General features: G+C 42.4%; 1 long non-coding RNA gene across 1 annotated transcript; it reads right to left on the bottom strand.

Moving 5' to 3' along the window:
* Positions 1–893: 893 nt before the first annotated feature.
* Positions 894–16,914, bottom strand: LOC126646339 (uncharacterized). Its single transcript, XR_007630275.1, has 3 exons — positions 16,860–16,914; positions 12,764–12,857; positions 894–10,963 (listed from the first exon to the last, which is right to left on the bottom strand). It is a non-coding gene; the product is annotated as an uncharacterized LOC126646339 (long non-coding RNA).
* Between the last annotated feature and the right edge of the window lie 1,688 nt (positions 16,915–18,602).

The raw sequence follows: 18,602 nt of genomic DNA, 5'->3' as shown, positions 1-18,602 counted from the left end.
ACCTCTGTCTTTGGACATCCTTGTTACAAATAAACGCAAACACCTCTACACAGCTGAATGTTGATAATGTGGGGCTGGACTGACCTCACAGGCTCAGCCTCTCCTGTCTCCATTGCAAGCAGGGCAGTGGATCCCCAGCAGGGACTGTAGGGTCCCAGCAGTGCATATAGTTGAGGATAGGAATCAGTCTTCCTTGTGACCCTTGTGCAGGGGATGAGAGGACTGCCAGCCTCAGAGGGAAGGATTTACTTGGCCAGAATTATAAAGTCCCAGCATCTCAGCCCTTTGCACCAAGAAGGAAGTAACGCTGCTTCCCAACACACATCCCGCTCTGGCGTCAAGGGCAGCACACTAGTGGATGGTGAAGCTGCCATGAAAGCCCCATCATCCTCCCTGTGGGGCTCCCTTCCATGTGTGAGGGCATTGCACCCCTTTTTAAGGACTGAATGGCTGGCCACTCTGTCCCCCAGATGCACGCTGCCAATGGGTTCGTGTCAGCAAGGGGTGAAACACCCTCATGCCACTGTGGGGAGTGTTAATTTGTTTTTAGTAATCAATGACTATCCTTAATGTTTTCCAAGAAAGGAAATGAACCTCCAATTAATTATGACACTTGATTAGGTTACTTAAATTGCTGAATCTCCAGCAAAATCAGCAGTGCCAACTCCCTGACACCATGTGTGTGGTTCCATGGCTCTTAAAGTAGTGCAGTTCTGCACATTTTATGGACATTCCCTTTGCTCTTAATTAGCATTACCAGGAGTGTGGATTTCCACCTTGTGACTTCACAACCTTATTTGAGCATTGCTCTGATGATCACTCAGTGATTTTTGGGCAGACTTTATTTCTTTGAAGGGTTTAATGCATTCCCAATGAAAATAAACACAGGCCTGTGACTGTAATAGTGCCTTTGCTCAGTTTAATTTCAATAGAAACAGAAACGCAACTTCAAAGTCATCAAAGCAAAGGGTGACTATGCAAGGGAGAATTGGCCTCTGATAATATGAAAGACTTTAATAGGAATTTCTACTGATCATTAATAGCATGCAATTCATTTATTTGCCAGTGGTAGTAGTTAAGTGGAATATGGAAAACGGTGTACTGTGTTGTGATAATGCTAACTCTGCTGAAAATGCAATGTCTGTTCTTCTCGTCAGCCCATTGCCTTCATTCCCTCGGAGATGACAGCTGGGGGGAGCCTGCTGTTCCCCTCTACTGTTTGTTGTCCTGGAGCTCTGTGCACCTTCCTCCAGGCCAACATCCCTTCCCATATTTCGCCCCATTTATGAGCAGGGGATAGTTTTTAATTTGCGTACTAGAAATAAAAAATCTGTGGGCAACTACATCTACCGAAATCCCTGATAGAGGCGGATGGACAGATGGCAGATTGGAAGATACAGGGTCCACAGGAGGTGTAGCAAAATATGGGCCCATCTGGGTTGTACTGAGATCAAAAGTCTCCTATGGTCTGTAACCCTCTTAAAAGACAACTGTGGATAAATGAGCAAGACTGTTTTGGCAGGGAAAAGCAGAAAATAAGGTATCTTTTGTGAGAAGGTACAAATTTCAGATACAGAAGTGGTGGGTGATTGAAAATAGTGAGAACCATGCTGCTCTAAATTCAGCAAACTTTACCAGATAAAAATGACCAACAGTGTGTCAGATTGTGAATTCTTTAAAATAGCAAAAATATCCCTGAATAAGAGGTGTGAGATTAAAAAAAGAAAAAAAAAAAAAAAAAAGGAATTTTCATTCATTACCATTTCCTCAGCATAAATCCATAAGCTCCTGAAACTCTGCATGACAAGTGACAAAGATGCTACCTGGCAAATCACCAGTGGGTCTGGATGCCACTTCTACATCCAGATCACAGGTTCTTCAACAGCAGTTGGGTCCACCCAGTTACTCCCTGCCATTGGATGAGTTGTCAGTAACCCCCATAGTCTCCCACTCTCTTCAGCATTTATTCTGATTTCAGATCTGAAACCTCTAACTCAATATAATACATTCCCACAGAGACACTTGGCCTCAGGAACTAAAGATTTTCTGGAAAACAACAATTTCTGTCATGACACATTGTGGCTAATGCCACAGGGTGTGCCTAGGTGGGGACATGCAACTTCTTGCACAACTAGGTGTCCTTGGAAAACCAGCAACTATTTCCAACATTTCAAAGCAAGCAAAATCAGAACACCCTCCTGGAGGAGGAGCTTCTACCCACGGGAAGGTTTCTTCCCAAAGGATATCCAACTGGGAGCTTGCCATCACTTTCTAAAACAAATATGTTGACATTCAGAGAGGCACAGCCCAGGCCCTGGTGCCGTTCTGCATGCCAGACACTAGCAAAACATGGCACTCAGGCATGGGGATTGGGCACAAGCATTCATCCTGATGCAACATGTACCTCTCTGGGGAACAGGGTATCCTTTGTCCCAGTGGTGGCAACAAACCTGAATTCAACATTTCTTACTCACTTCAACTCAGCGGCTATTATGGGTTTTACCTCTTCTGCATTTTCTCATCTCTCTTGCTGTCTCTACAATTACGTTTTTCTTTCCTTCTATGTTTTTCCAAACTCACTAACACAGTATTTGACTTACCCCATCCCCTCCCAAACTAACCAACATATTTGTTTTCAAGATTTTCCAGCAGTAGGTTAAAGAGGTTCAACTCCTTTCATGAACGTTGGGGCAGTTTCTCCAATCACTTGAAGCTTCATAAGAGCAATCAGTGATGACGATTAATGGTGATGCTGAAGTGCCTCAGATGATCACTGTTGCTTGTCACTCATCGTAGCTATAAAAGTCACCAGCTTGCACCATGGAGATATACTCATATGAAGGCAAAAATACTTCTCCATGACAATTTCCCCGCTCAAAACAGGACAGCTGCGTCTACCTGCTAGAAGAACTAGTGGCATGTCTCTGAGGGGAAGTTTTGGCTTTAGGGATACCTCTTCCAGTCAGTCTCTCCCAGCAGCTGGCACCTCTGGTGAGACCCTCTAATATGACCTTTTACAGCTGGTCTTCAGGCATGTGGGACCTTCACTATATTAAGGTGGTTTTGTCCTATGATACCTCAGTGCTGTATTGTCAATATGCACAATATTCTTGCTGTCAGGAATTTCTCTTGAGTCAGTTCGTAGTTCTTCCCTGACCCCTTCTCCTGTTTTCAAAACCTTTGTGGAAAAGCAAAGGTGAGACCAGCATGAGACTCTTCTACCTACTGCAACTGGCTTCAGCAAAACTAAGGAGGAAGCTCCCTGAATGCTCTTGTGAACATGACTTCCTAGGAGAAAAATCACTTCTATGTTCCCAATTTACGTAGCTGAAGCTCACAATATGGTTCCAACAGGACAGATTCCAGCCACTGGACTCCAAGCACTGCCCCTTGGAAACATGGGAATTTGTACACCTTGTTCGGTATTTTGGAAGTTTGTAAGAAGTTTGAATCTAGTTAAGATCTTTTATTTAAATCTTTGTCTTTGCAGTCTTCAGAAGGAGGAGTGCCCCTTACACATAGAAGGACCCAGTGGTTGAGTCGTGCCTGGGGAGCAGCTCCATACACACCATGAACAACCCTGTGCTGATTCCTCGAGTCCATGGCTGCAACCATTTTTACCCCATGTTCTCAGTCTCCAGGTTCTGATCCCACTCCACTGTGAAAGTGACAAAAATCCTTTGACAACAATGAAGCTAAAGTAGGAGGAGACAAAGATCTGGGAGGCAGACTGCCTGATTCAGCATCTTCTGTCATGCAAAAGGTTAGAGATACTACAACACAAACTCATGTTGCACACCATTAATGCATAGCAAAAATCACTGCACTGCTGAGCAGAAGGAAAACGGGAAAGCTATGGTGAGGAAGGATTGAATCACTTGTCTGCACTTACCCCTTTAACATGTCCATCTTTCCATTCCTGCATTGCACCTACACCATCTCTCTCACAAAGCACCAAAACAAATCTTGACCACCAGTTCCATGGTGGGCAGACCACTGCATCTGAGGGAGAAAAATCTTTCACTGGCTCAATTAAGAACCTGCTGTAAAAATGTACAGCATGAATTAGTCTAACTTGAGCCTCCAGTCTCTCAGTCTTGTTCTGCCTTTATAGTAAGGTTAAAGAAACATCTTCTTATGGGACAATTTTCTTCTCCATAAAAGAACTTGAGAACTGGAGCTGAATCACCACTGAACTGTCTCCTACATGAAACAAACAGGCCAAGTTCCCTATGCCTTTCAGGTATGCTCTTCAGGTTAGGAAGTATGCAGTATGTTCTTCAGGCAAGGAATTGAGCTCAATTCACATTAGCCTTTTCAATCAAGATGCAACCTGGATCCAGTCCATTTTATCCACTGAAGCTAAACCAGAATGTCCATTGCTTCATCCTAACTTCTTCACTCAGGAGGCTCCTCTTTCCTTTCTTCTGCCTGATCCCGAACATCCACTATTTGTGCTGTTTTACCAGTGGCCATCTCATTCCATCCTCTCTTGCAGTGTATCCTGTGTGCTGTCTTGGTCTCACTGAGAATCTCAGGGTAGCGAGGCTATGCTTGATGCTGTGTTGGCAAAATCATCGTGCATGACTGTTGTGACAGAAAGTTGCTGCTAAAGGGTGTGTTTTCACAACAAACAATGCAACTGCAAGCTCCAGGTATCTGTATAACATCAAAGTTATTTTTAAGAAAAACAGCAATTTCTCAATATTCCATTGGAACGGGGTGGGGGGGAGGGTGTGGTGAAAGCTATTTATAACTGTAATACATATATATTCTATTTAAGATGAGTCACACAGTTTCTGCAGCTCCATCAAGTTGCAATCAAATCTGTACCATCGGTTTTATAATTACTTTTTTCACTGCTATAATTCCTCTAAAACTGGCTTAGCCCATTCCAGACCCTCTTTGTGGTACAGAGAGCAAGCAGCCACAGAGGCAAACAGACCGGCTCTAATGAGGCCAGCTTCAGCCTAGTAATGGCTAAAAACAGCATCCTTGGAAAGATGTACAGTGCTAATGTAATCTTACTGATGCTCACAGGCAATGAAACATTATTTTGCTCTCTCTTCTAATGGACATTGATCACAGAGTAACAGAGCAAGGAACAGAATCCAACGCACATTTTTGTGAAATCCCTTAAATTTCTTAGCAGCTAATACTTCATCTGTGAAATGTCAAGTCAGAGGCTGGGAGAAAGTCACATTCATAGGCTGAAGCCAAGGCTTCCCATAGGCAACACATAGTAGCACCCATCTTGCAGCCACATCTGCACAGCCCATTTCTCTTCTGAGGTACCAGAGATCAGCTGCAGCCAGAACCTGGCTCTGAAAAGGCTGAAGAGCCACATCTGTTTGCAGGACTGAGTGCTCAGAGGCTGGGCCCTGCAGCAGGAAACTCAGTGAACTGAGGTCATACCTGTTGGATGAGGTCTGCTTGAATAGCACCCTCTACATTTTTAATATGCCCCAGAAAAAAAAAAAAAGTAATATACCCTAAAAAGCCACTGAAGCAATAGTCTTTAAATGGATCCATCTACACCACTGCTTATATTAGAGGTCTTGCATTTCACATGTATACCTTGGAGTGAATTGCTCTGTACAGAGATTCAACATATGATGTGCTGTCATACCCTCTCAGATGCTGCTTTCTGTGTAGGAGGGATTTTTACTCTTTCCCATGTTAACCTTCAGAGGGAAAAGGGGTGGGTTTTTTACATTTCCTCTTGCTGCCATGGTCTTCTGTTTGCCCTGACGTCCTTCTGGGATCCTCCTCCATGGCAAAATGACAGCTAAGAAGAAAATGTGCTTGGGTCTCAGCTCTGCCTGTTCAAGCATCAGCTCCCACTCACCTGTATTGAGGACACAGCAGGCAGCTTGTGAAGGGAGGTGGAAAGCAAGCATCTTAAATACTTCAGAGTAAGATTGATCAAACTCTTCTTCTAGAGGTTATGTATCTTTCTGCATTTCTGACCTGAACCAGATCTCTTTGGTGTAAGAAAGCTCTACTGAGCTAAGCACAAACAGAATCATTACATCTTTGTTTTCTGGATATGCTGGTACCATCCAGCCACCCCAATGCTTTCCCTGATAATAGTGTCTGCATAGCAGCAGTTCATCACTCAAGTCTTGAAAAACAAGTTCCCAATGTTGCTGCCAGCTGGAGAGTATCACTGAACAGCCCGGTGACTGGGAGAATTCCTTGTTTTAATCTTTGTGGATGTTAGAGGTTTGCATTGTATATTCCACTACATCCTATTGGGACACTGCAAACCAATACCAAGAGGAAGGGAAACACAGCCCGTCACTCACCCTCCTCAGCTGCCCTATTTCCCCTTTTACATCTCACAGACTACCAGCTCCCTCGGGAAGGAAGGGTTTTTATTTATCTAATTTCTCCTCATGGTAGGAGGAACCCAAGGAAGGAGCATTGGCAGCAATGGTTTCACCTCCTGGGTGACTCACCGAGCTGCCCTGCATCCATCAGGTGCTATGTAAGTCCAGACCAGTGCCTGTTCCTTTTCATTAAGAGCCTTGAGCTCACTGCAGGAAAGATGAAAAGGGCTGGTCATTATCCATTACATGTAACCCATTCACTTGCTGATGGGATGGTTTTCATCTCCCTGCCCTGCCTGTAGGCAAGCATCCCCCAATACCCTAATCTGCTTTTTTTGTTCTCCACCATTTATTTTCCTAGGAGCCTTGTCAATAGTGGCTCCCTTCCCTTCCCATGCCTCCCAGTACAGCAGATTTAGAAGCCTTAAAGGGTTCCAGCTCACGCTAACGAATTCCAGAAAGTCTGGCCGTCTATTATGAAGGCAGTGAAGGAAGGATTTGAGAAAAGCACAATGTAATAAGAGAACTGGGGAGATGCAGAGCACAGACACAGCCTGGATGCTCAAAGGTGAACTGGAAGGGGAGGTGGGGGCACTTGGAAGCCCATTAAATGAGGACTTATCATCCGATTTATGTAAATCACTACAAATGCCTTCATTTATTAAAAGTATTAAGCTGCATTACTGTTTGCCTTTGGTCCTCTAATTTGGTTGCTAATGTCTAAAACAACTGTTGAAATTAATTTGAAATTAATGTTCCTATATAATTACTTAATGAATCTCACATTCACTGCCCTTAGTTCTCAGTTGACAAAGGATCTCACATGCCACATGTAAGAGGTTGGAATACTGACTGTGATTTTAAAATGGTTGCTAAATTATAGTTTGCAAATATTTTACATTTATATCACACACTTCATCTTGAAGGATCTCACTGTGTTTGAAATGTTACATAACATTTATTCTTTAGTAAAATTCCATCACAAAAACTTTCTGGGCATCAATCTTCTTACTTCCCTGCATGCCTTGAAATTAAATCAAATTTAGCTGTATCATTATGCAAACACAAAATCATACCTGCATTACAAGATTATTATTAGGGCTGTAAAGTCAGACAGTCAAAAGATAAGAAATGCTGGAACTGTAACTCTGTGCAATATAAATTCCTTTTTCCATACATATGTATTCTCATAGTCTTTAATTTTATGATCATTATTTTCCTATATGCACCCTCTCCCTCAGGGGACTTATTAATCCTTATTAGTGTTCAAGAAAAAACAGGATAAGAAAAAATAAGGTTCAAGAAAAAGCTAGCAGGGAAAAGTATCCACTTGTGGAGTCCTTGCCTCATTCTTTACAGAAGCTGCAAATCTTATAATGTATGTTCTTCGTTTTCTGGGTGGCTGACTTGGTACCCCATAAATCCTGATCCTTAGAAATGCTGAATATGCACAACAGTAACCAAAGCTAAAGAAACATTTGAATGTGCAGAGCATTTCACATAATACCAAACCCAGTGAAAGATGAGGTCCTGGGGTCTCACACCAAGCACTTAAAATTACTATACACTACAAAAGGGGAAAACACTTTTCCCTCTTCAAGGGATGGTGGAAAATGTATTTGCATTTGCAAACACACGGACTGCTGCAGTATGGAGACCCACACTTACTCGTTCTGTACAGCACAGTGTGGACACAGTGCAGGAAGTGGGGAACAGGACACACTGTGACCCAAGAGCAGAACTATGTGGGGAAGCTGTCGGTGCTGTTGTGCAAGCTAGCAGAGAGGGAGGGCCAAAGAAGGTTATTGTGAAACAAAAGAGCTCAACTGAAGGCTTTCCAGACAGGCCTTACTTTGGACTGCTCACTGTTTTCTGTGCTTATCTGTGACTATGCATTTCTTCTTATGTGTGTGTGGTTTCTCAAGGACCAAGGCAGAGCAAAAGCGTCAAACTCATTGGCAATGAGGAACCTTCCAGAGCTTTCCTCCAAATTAGTGGAACAGTGCTTTGCCTTGAGACATCCTCAGCATCTAGGTCAGAGCAAGTCAACTTTCCCTACACTGCAAAACACCCCCTCCTTCACGTAGAGGAGAGCTGTAGACATGTGCCACATATCCCAGCATGGCTCAGACTACAGATATTGGCCAAGAGTCCCACTGCTTGGCTGAGAGGAGGACAGGTCCCCAAACACATGGTGACATCAACCTAAATCTGCTTCCCAAAACAGGGAAGGAGACTACCCAGCAGCCCACGCCCAGCCATCGCCATGTACACACCCCCACATGTCCTACTTCTTCACTCAGATCTTTGCCAAATTTCTCTTTCTTCACCACATTCCCACCCTTGCCAGGCTGCAGATCTTCCTTCCCAAATCTCTGTCCTCCCTCACAACCCCAAAGCATTCTTATCTCCCACACTTCATGCATTCCTCTGCTAATAGGGATCACTGGAACACCTTCAAATGGCCAGTCTAAAAAACTCAAGTAAGCTCTTCTCATATGGGAAGATTAGATCCTTCTAGGGCTGAACAGCAGGTACATTAGGGTGAATTGCTACAGTGACATCCTGGCCAACCACCTCAACTTCCTTCTAGAACACCAGGTTTCAGAACATAACCCACCAGCTGAAGGTTGTTACTACAAGAGTGCAGAGCCACCAGGCTACCTCAGCCTAGGCTTTCCTTCCAATTCTGCTTTTGTGAAAAAAGTGGAAAAAGATACCAATGCAACTGTAGCTCAGCAAAAACAAAGATTTCTTGAGGCAAAGATGCTTTTCCACCTCCATGGCTTCCTCCAGCTGCTAGCAATTGATGCAACAGGGCTGCTTTAGTCAGGTTTCCAAAATCCTGTAATGGAAAGCAGCTGTCCCTCTCCAGATTGCACCAGACATCTCCATAATTATTTTGTCGTCTTCTTTTGGTCAGTCACATTACTCAACTTCCCAGTATCCATGCATTAATAACACCAGCAATCCCAGAACTGTACTCAACATACTCTGTTCTTAAACTCCCAACACTAACCTGAGGATGTTTGTGTTGCTATTTGCCACTCAATAGACAGACTTTTCATTTCCTACTTGTCAAAATAGGAACTCAAGGACTGGGTATTCTACTGAGTTGGGTTGCACGAGACATACATTTCAATGTGAACAACTTCAATGACCCTAGGGCAAGCCTACTTGAAAGGGCCTCCCTTTCTATTCCCAAGCAGCACAGAACTGGACAGACTGACAACATCCAAAACCATCTGAAACATCTAGTTTTGCAGAGCCATTCAGATAGCAATGGAAGGTCTCAGTCTTTACAGAATTATCTTTAGAAAGCAGTAAGGGTCACAATGAATCTTGCCTCTGCTACAATATAGCACCACCTAATAGTGTGGGGGAAGGGAACTTCCTAGCATTTGGCATTAATAAATGCCATTATAACTTAAGAGACTCAGTTATTTAGCTAACAAGGTTAGAGCATTTAATACCATAACTGCATGTCCATCAACTAATACCTTTATTTTGAAAGCTCACTATAAATAATAATTAAGTCTCTGCTTCTCTAGTGAACTGCTGAAAAAGCAAGCAGCTAATTCAAATTCCATAAGTATGTAACTCTAGTTGCCTCTTTATTTAAAAAAAAAAATAAATCTGAAGTCATGCCTACATCTCCCTCTGTCTTTACACACACCAGCTTGAACAGCTCCTTTGGGGAAGATTCATGGAAGTGGTCATAGGTTTTGCAATTTTCACCTTCTGTTTTCTAGTTCAGAGAGTAATCAAATCCAGTCACTACTGCCATATCTATCTCACAACTATCTGCTCGCTTATGTGAAACAAGCTGGAAGTTTGATTTCTGTTTTCAGCAGGCCTGTTTGTGTGATACAGATAAATTGCTGTAACTGGCAAATTGAAGGCAATTTCAGCAGAGACTCCTAGGCTTAAACTTCTTCCACCTCCAGAGAGGTGTCCTTGTTAACAGGCCTGAGAAATGATTGGACCAGATTGGAGAGTTTGGGTTTCTGCTGTTACAGGACACTTTAAAGCAGGTTTTATCTTCTGAGTCTATCAAACCAGCACCCACATGAAATTACTAACAAAGATACCCAAGTAATTATGAAATAAAGTGTTGATGCAAAACAAGCTTAATCACTCCCTAAAACTGCTTTCTATCTCTACCACAGTTTAATTGGAATACACCAGTATTTTATTTCTTTTTGACACCTCCACATTCCCTGCAACAGAAATGTTCACTAGTCTTCGTTCTGGTTACACGTATTTAGCTCCCCATGATAGGAGCTGGTGCAAGATCATCAGCCACTGACAGATCATTAGTGGCATTCAAGGCAAGTCCATGAATTCCATCACACAAGGCATTTCAGAACCAAAATACAAGGTACCAGGTGAGCAGCGGCTGAATGTATGACGAGGCTAAGTTTAAAAACTTTATTTTTTATACAAAACAATAATAAATCCAAGCAGATAATGAACTAGGTGTGTCTTCTCATTTTCCACATTTTCTTCCTCTCTTAATATAGTCTATCCACAGTTCCATGTCAAGCCACTCCATGTTCTGAAAAACTATGATGTTTCCATCTTGTATCCATGTTTTTCTAGTTCAGCTCTGTATAGAAGAGATAGATATACTGAAACACATAGATATAATCCTGTTAACTGTTTGATTTTTTAAAAAACTACATGCACCATACAATATATGATCATTTTGGAATATCAGTGTCATACTGATTTTTGATTCACACCAGTAACCCTGACTTCACTAACTCTGTAGTTCTTGAACTTCAGCTTAGATCTCAGATCACTAGAAGAGACTTCTCAGTGAAAAATTCAAATATTTATTTTAATCATAGAATCATAGTTATTGCCCTCTGACACAAAGCAGCACCCATGAGCCTGCAACAACACACACACTAGAAAAACTAAAATATTATCTTATACAGTTAATCTCAAAATTTCCTTAAACCAAACAATTCTGAGTGATTTAAATGCATGTGCTTCCAAGACAATTTTAAGTTTTTCTTTGTTTTAAAAATAGTGCACTCTGGTAGTTTTATTTATGTTTTGCTGATATACACCTTGCAGTGAACAATTCTGAGGGAAAGGACTGCTCTGTTGCCCTTAGCTGTGGCCAGGACAAGAAGTCAGCAACTCTAATTGTTATCGCTCCTGGCCTGTCCCCACTCTGCTGTACTCTGTTTCATCTCCTCATCTTAGCATATGTGTCTCTAGATACAGAACTCCAAATCACTAAAAATATTTCAGGTTAGCTTATGTAATTAGTAGTGGAATCTTAACAATGGAGGACTGCAGTATTTGCTTTCTAGAAATGAAATAAAACAGTGTTGTAACCAAGCAGTATTGCAAACCAGCATACAGTCACCAATACTACAGGCTACAATTAAGGCCAGTTAGGGAAGATTTGTCTAGATCAACTATGTTTATCAAGAATTATAATATCTCTTGAAAGTCTGTTTCATTACATATCAACCTGTTTTCCAATATTACAGCTTAACTGTCTTTCAACGTCATAAGAAAAAACTCTACCAAAGATCTTTTATGTAGAAGATACAAAAATAATTGCTTTTGCTGAGGTACAACAAGGGAGATCAACCCAGAAACTGTTTGAGGAGGCTGTGTTACAGACAGTTTGCTCCTCATGCAACATACTGAGGGATTAATTATAAAATCTGGCTTTGTTCTGATGCTTGAAACAATTTAAGTTCTAATTATGCATCAGTAAAGGATTACTGAAACAAGTGACAAAGAGGATTAAGCAACTGGTTTAGAGGTACCCAAATTGCTATCGCTTTTTTAAAAGCATGTAATTAACAATTACTTTGCTGTTGTTGCTCATAAACAGCATGCTCATACCACAGAAGAGAACCTTAACATTATTACAGATCACTGATCTCTGGAAAATTTGTCCATTTGGACAAAGAACAGCAGTGCTATTTGAAAGTACAGACAAAAAACTCTGCACACCACATAGTACAGAAGAGATAATCTTGGAGGTCTTGCCATTAATCCTTGCAGCACAATTCAGAACTTTCACATATATGCAGGAAAGTCAAAGAAAAGGATCTAATGGTAAATTGAGAAAGTGTGAACTGTGTTGCAGCTTGCAGAGATCTCTGCACTGTTTAAGCTGTGTAACAAAGTCTGTCCCCCCAATATCATAAGGTATATTTCAAGGTTCACTAGAATTATTAAAAGATGAAATGCTGATCAGTACTTCAGAGTGCTGTAATCCCTAAGTTTGGTTCTGAAAGGTTTTAAATAGAAAAGCAGAAAGTAGAGCTTTCACTTATTTCCATTTCAGATCTCTATTTTTTTAAATTAAGTAGATTTCAAACTTTCAAATATTAACCAATCATTGCCATTTTAAACATTTTACCCACCTTCTAGAATAGTAAGTTAAAAAAAATTACCTTAACTGATTGGAGAAATCATCTTCTACATTGTCATCATCCCAATTGTCTTCCCAGACATGTGCATCTTCATCTTCATCTAAACCAGTCCAATCTAAAGACAGAAAAGGAGGTCTATTTATTGTATGCTGCCTTGCTTTAATACCGTGTGTTACCGACAGATTAGCTCAGCCTCTGGGTAAGGCAGATTTCTGTTAAGTTCAACAGAGAAGTCTGGATCATATTCAAGTGTTTATGAGACAGAAAGATCTAAAACATGCCTCGCGATTTCTTGAATCAAAGTGAAACTTGGTTTAAAAAAAATCATTACAGACTTCACATCATGGTTTGCAGGATTACACATTCATAAAAGACATTTTTCATACAAATGGACAAACTGTAACACTGTTGTAAAAAGAAAGCAACATTGAATACTTGACTCCTAAAAGCTCAACAAAAGGTGTGAGATTCCAGTTTGTATTTAAATAGTTTTTTCAGAATTAAAAAGTAAATATGCCTCAGATGCTTTTGCCAAAACAGAGGCACACATCCTCCATTCACTCAGATCAGATGCAGTCAGTCTATGGATAAATGCCAAAAACTTCTCCATGATGCAGAAGTAAAGGCAAATTGAAACAGGCATCTGCAAACAGAGTTGATACCCATAACCAGCTATTTCTGGGTTCCCAAGATAGCAGAAGCTGTTCCCTTACAGAGGCAAGGCACTAAATGCCCATTTGCTAACCTTATTTCTATTTTTCCTATAAAAAAGTAATCTGGCATGTCATTCTTGACAAATTACTTATTGCCCACTTAATGCATCGTTATTTTAAAAAATTATGATCAAACGAGTTTAGAAAAATGATGAAAATTAAAAGCTCGGAATCACCACGAAAACACAAGTGGGCTTAATTCAATTTTTTTGAGTTTCTCAGTTTTCCCCTACTGAATGACACCAAGCTTTTCAAACGTTACCAAGACAAAAGAAGCCCCTAATTCTGCCACTTGTATTTCTCAAAGTCTGTTAGTGTATTTGTAGAGTTCTTCCCCTTACAGTTCAGTGAGCCATTTGCTGCCCTTCTACAGAACACTTTGAGGACTAAGGCCTAAGGTAACATTAAACACTGATGGAGATATGGGGAAAGGGAAGCTAATGCGGTAAAAGATTAAAAACTAATTCCCTACGAACAGCTAACTTTCTAAGAATTAAGCCTGGTCTTTGCATATTCACCTCTTTTTCTTAACACTGACAGGCAACAAAATTAATATTTGAGATTCACCAGGACACAAAAATCCATTTGTAACTGATTAAAGACGCACGTATAAAAGGCATTACAATTAAACTTCCCTACTCATATAAATTATATAATGAGAAAAGACGAAGGACCATAAAAATCCTGCTATAAGAGTAAAAGAAAAAAAAAATCTGGGAAGAAATGGTGAAGGGAAAATGCAGATTAAAAAACTGCATTATTTGAATTTAGTTGTGTTGCTAATTGCTCAAAGGGAAGGACTTATAATTTAGAACCACCTGCAATAAGCTTTGCCTATTTATATAAAATTGATTTTTTTTTTTTAATAAAAAAGCTTTACCCATTATTTATCCAGGTTTCAAGGATAAAATAAAAGAAGGCTCAAACCAGTTTAAAATTATGAAGTCATACTTTTCTATCTGCAAACATACAAGTACCTCAGGCAAAACTACAAGCTTGGAAAAAATAAATCTGCTAGTAACTTGTATCCAGCACAACAAACAGCAGCTTCAATCATAAAAGGTCAGCTGGGCAGACTGTGAAAACATGCTCCAAATCACGCTGAGTGAGGAGGAGTCAAAAGGCCCATGTGATCTTCCACACTGAAGGAGGGGAAGAGTGGGAAAATAAAGCCGGAATTACATTCTCATCACTGTAGCTACAAGATTCTACAGCATCTGTATGTTGATACTACACTCCACAATTGCATGATACAGTTATCACTCCCAGCTACATTATATGCCTGTGACTGAATAAAAGTTAAAAAATAATGGAGCATTATTGGGGATTGAAAGTATTAAGAGCATTTGAAAGCCTACTACCTGTAAGTATTACTAATACACATCTAATTACTAATACACACTAATTCTGTCATGGCTGGACTTCTTAGGAATGTATTTTAATATACTGATCATTGACTGTCCTAATTTTGCACTTGGGAAACAAAAAACACTTTTTAGGATTCAATTGGGGTTTTTTTAATCCTCTCCTGTATTATTTTACACATTACATTTTATACTCTGAAATGCAATGTACATAAAATTCTTAGGTGATTGATTCCCATACACTTTAATCTACCATACTAATGCTACACTTCAGTGTCCTATAAAAATGGGATATGTCTGCTTTTGATACATAAACTTGATTTGATAAATTGCTTTAAGAAAAATTTTAAGTTGGAATAAACCCCAGGAGCCAGTGTTTTCATCCCTTAACACAGCTTTGCATTATCTAATTTCCTTTGGTTAAAACCTGGGTAATAGAACACAAAGTTTCTTCTGTGGCACAGAAAGTGGTGTTTTAACTTGAAAGAACAACAGTGTGGGATGGGTCTGAGCACACAGTTATCATGGCTCTCTCTTAAGCACTGCAGGTAACAGTCAAAGTGGTTTGAACACTCCTTATAACACCCCAAAACTATGACCTCACTTCAAGATTCAAACGGGCCTCTTTAGAGGTTCTTATTTTCTGCAAGACGGAACAAGAAGAAGCCTTGCTGGTGGCCACTCCTATTAAAATCTCTGTGCTACCCAGAAAGCCTGCATAGTACTTTGTTTTAGCAGCACAGTTTGATTCAAATAGAATTAATTTCACCTTCTGTAACAGCAGTTCAGTGCTCTGACCAATCTAAGGTCCAGAAGGTTCAGAGACTTCCCCTAATGGGAATACTTAACTTACATTAAGATAAACATTTTTCTTCCTGTTTAGGAAATACATATGAAAAAGAAGAGATCCTCTTCAAAGTCTACTTCAGCTATTATTTCACTTAGGTTATTAACTTTTTCAGTCAACAAGTGGAGAAATACAATTTTTACCAGTACTGAAGGACTTAGGATATCCAAGGCTACAGAAAAACCACATGTAATGAAGATATTAAAGAAAACGGTCCCTGACTTTTCATCCATCATGCTAGATATAATTTGTCATTATCCACAGCTTGAGACAACTCCCAGAATTAAGGACATAGAAAACAAACACGCCCTAATAGGGATGTTTCCCAGATTATCTCTGTAAAGGGACAGTGAGTTGTTTTACTGAATTCAACTTCCTTATTCAGTATATTTGCACCTACGAAAAGCAAACCAACACATAAATATCGGTGCTTCAAAAGGTAAAGATTTTCAGAGTAACTACGGAGCACATCATTTCCTTTTCCCGTTCGTTTCCACCTCACACTCAAGTTTCCAGCGCTCATCCCTCCTCTCCCCTGAGGATTCTCATCTCCGGTGCCGAGAGGCGACAAGTTTCTCACGCACTGTGTCCGCAGGTCCTGGCACAATGACACAGCACTTCCAGGGCGATGTGCCCAGCGCCGTGACACCACACAGAGCCGGGCGCGGGCACCACGACCGCGCTCGACCGCGGCTCTGACGGGGCTGCAGCCCCGGACCGGGGCGGGGGCTGGGCAGGGACCCGCGGGCTGAAGCGGGGCGGCAGCCCAGGACAGCGGCCCGGGACGGCAGCCCGGGACGGCAGCCCAGGACAGCGGCCCGGGACGGCAGCCCAGGACAGCGGCCCGGGACGGCAGCCCAGGACAGCGGCCCGGGACGGCAGCCCAGGACAGCGGCCCGGGACGGCGGCCCAGGACAGCGGCCCGGGACGGCAGCCCAGGACAGCGGCCCAGGACAGCGGCCCAGGACAGCGGCCCAGGACAGCGGCCCAGGACAGCGGCCCAGGACAGCGGCCGAGGACAGCGCGGGCCGGCCCAGCACACAGAGCACCCCGGGCACAGCGCCCCGGACCCGCAGCGGCCTGCCCGGACCAGGCCGCGGCCCGCGGGCGGCACCGCCGCCGCCACCGCCTGCCGTCCCGTCCCGCCCCGTCCCGTCCCAACCCGCCCCGCCCCGTCCCGTCCCGCCCGGCACCTTCGGCGGGGAACTCCTCGAACTCGTCGTCCTCCTCCAGGAGCCCCAGGTCCACCGGCTGCTTCTTCTCCGACATGCTGGGCCCGCCGCGCTCCCGCCGCCCCGCCCGCTGCGATCCGCCGGCCGCGCCTGCGCCGCTGCCGGGCCCGGCCCGCGCCTGCGCCCTGCCCGCCCCGTCCCGTCGCTCAGGGCCCCTGTGCGGCCGGCCCGGCTGTGAGCCGTGGTTGTGTGTTCGGTGCTGTGGGCGAGACAAATCCTCCCCTGCAACGTCACACCAGACTCCCCAGGCCGAGCGCGCCCCTTCTCTTCACGTTCTTTCACTGTTGATTTGTGTTCAGGCAAAACCTATCAAACGTCAGCTTCCTGTCCTTAAACTGGGACTCCTGCTGTTGGTCGGGTTTCTGTCCCGCTTCTGGCCTTTTAATAGTGTTTCAAAACACCAGGGGAGGTTTTGGTTGGACATCAGGAGGAATTTCTTTACAGAAGGGATGGTTAGACATTGGAATGGGGTGCACGGCAAGGTGGTGGTGTCACCATTTGAGGAAAGACTGGATGTGGCACTTGGTGCCGTGGTCTGGTTGACGTGGTGGTGTTGGGTCATAGGTTGGACTCGAGCATCTGAGACATCTTTTCTGGCCTAATTGATTCTGATTCTGTGAAAACTTATTTACTATCTTTGAAATTCCGTGTCCATCACATCTGAGAAACAAGGAAGCAGCTTGAAAGGGAGATTATGGCTAAACTATTCAGAGTTTAGGATGTTACATGAGAAATAGAAATGCTATTGTTTTTTATTATTCCAAAGTGTGTTCATTTAACTTAAATCTAGATCCTGTTGATTATTTCAGCAAAGGCAAAGTTCAGTGCTCACTAGCCCGAACAAGTTTGTGCACGTGGAGGCTCCTATAACTTCTCTCCCAGCAATCACAACAGTACTGCTGGTTTGGTGGAGGGGCTGGGGTTTTTTTCCCCTTGCTCTGTGATAAGCTGATTCACAAGGTTTGCACAGCTGGGTTGTACTGTATCCTAGATTTAAAGTCAGAAAAACAGTGAACAAAACACTGGTGTGGGAATTCATATATTGTTGAGTTCCAACCCAGTGTAATGCGTTCTGGCATGCAGCCACAATTAAGGCGAGGTGGGAAATGAGCCCTTCTGCCAGGTTAAAGGTCTAATCAAGCGGTCATGTTTTAGGGTTTTTGTGGCAGAAGGATTGGCTGACAGTGATGACTGTGAAAATTATGAAAGCTCTGGTTTAATAAATGAGTATGTGGAATCTAGTTATAACTTAGCTGGGATTTTTAGCAAGACGTGCACTTTGGAATAATAGATATATTGCTCTAAGAGAGTACAAGATAAAGTCATAAAGTGAATAGGGGTCTGTCATATCAACAGCTTGCAAAGATCCCTGATCATGCAGTCACTAAGGCCCATATTCAAACCCTCTTGTTTTTGCCTAACCTAGAACTAAACTGAGCTATGGAGTTTGGAGCACACAGGGAAATACTGAGATGTGCACCTAAATTATCCAAGAAAAAAATGTAACTTTGAAACTCTTATGGACAACTATTTTCAAGTACCACTGAAGCAGGAAGCAGCTTAATTTTGTTTTGAAGACTTTCCCTACATATCTGCTGTAAAGAAAAGATACATCAGTCCTTTCCACACCCTTTTTCTCTTCCTTCTTTGCCAAGCTGCTGGTTAGGAAACTCTGGAGTGCAAATAGAAAGAAGAATCTATACT

The sequence above is a fragment of the Myiozetetes cayanensis genome, unplaced genomic scaffold (assembly GCF_022539395.1).
Source record: "Myiozetetes cayanensis isolate MyiCay16 unplaced genomic scaffold, myiCay2020 scf1, whole genome shotgun sequence".
In the NCBI taxonomy this organism is placed as follows: Eukaryota; Metazoa; Chordata; class Aves; order Passeriformes; family Tyrannidae; genus Myiozetetes; species Myiozetetes cayanensis.
Note: the sequence above shows the minus strand (reverse complement) of the source record. Positions and strands in the feature narration are given on the sequence as shown.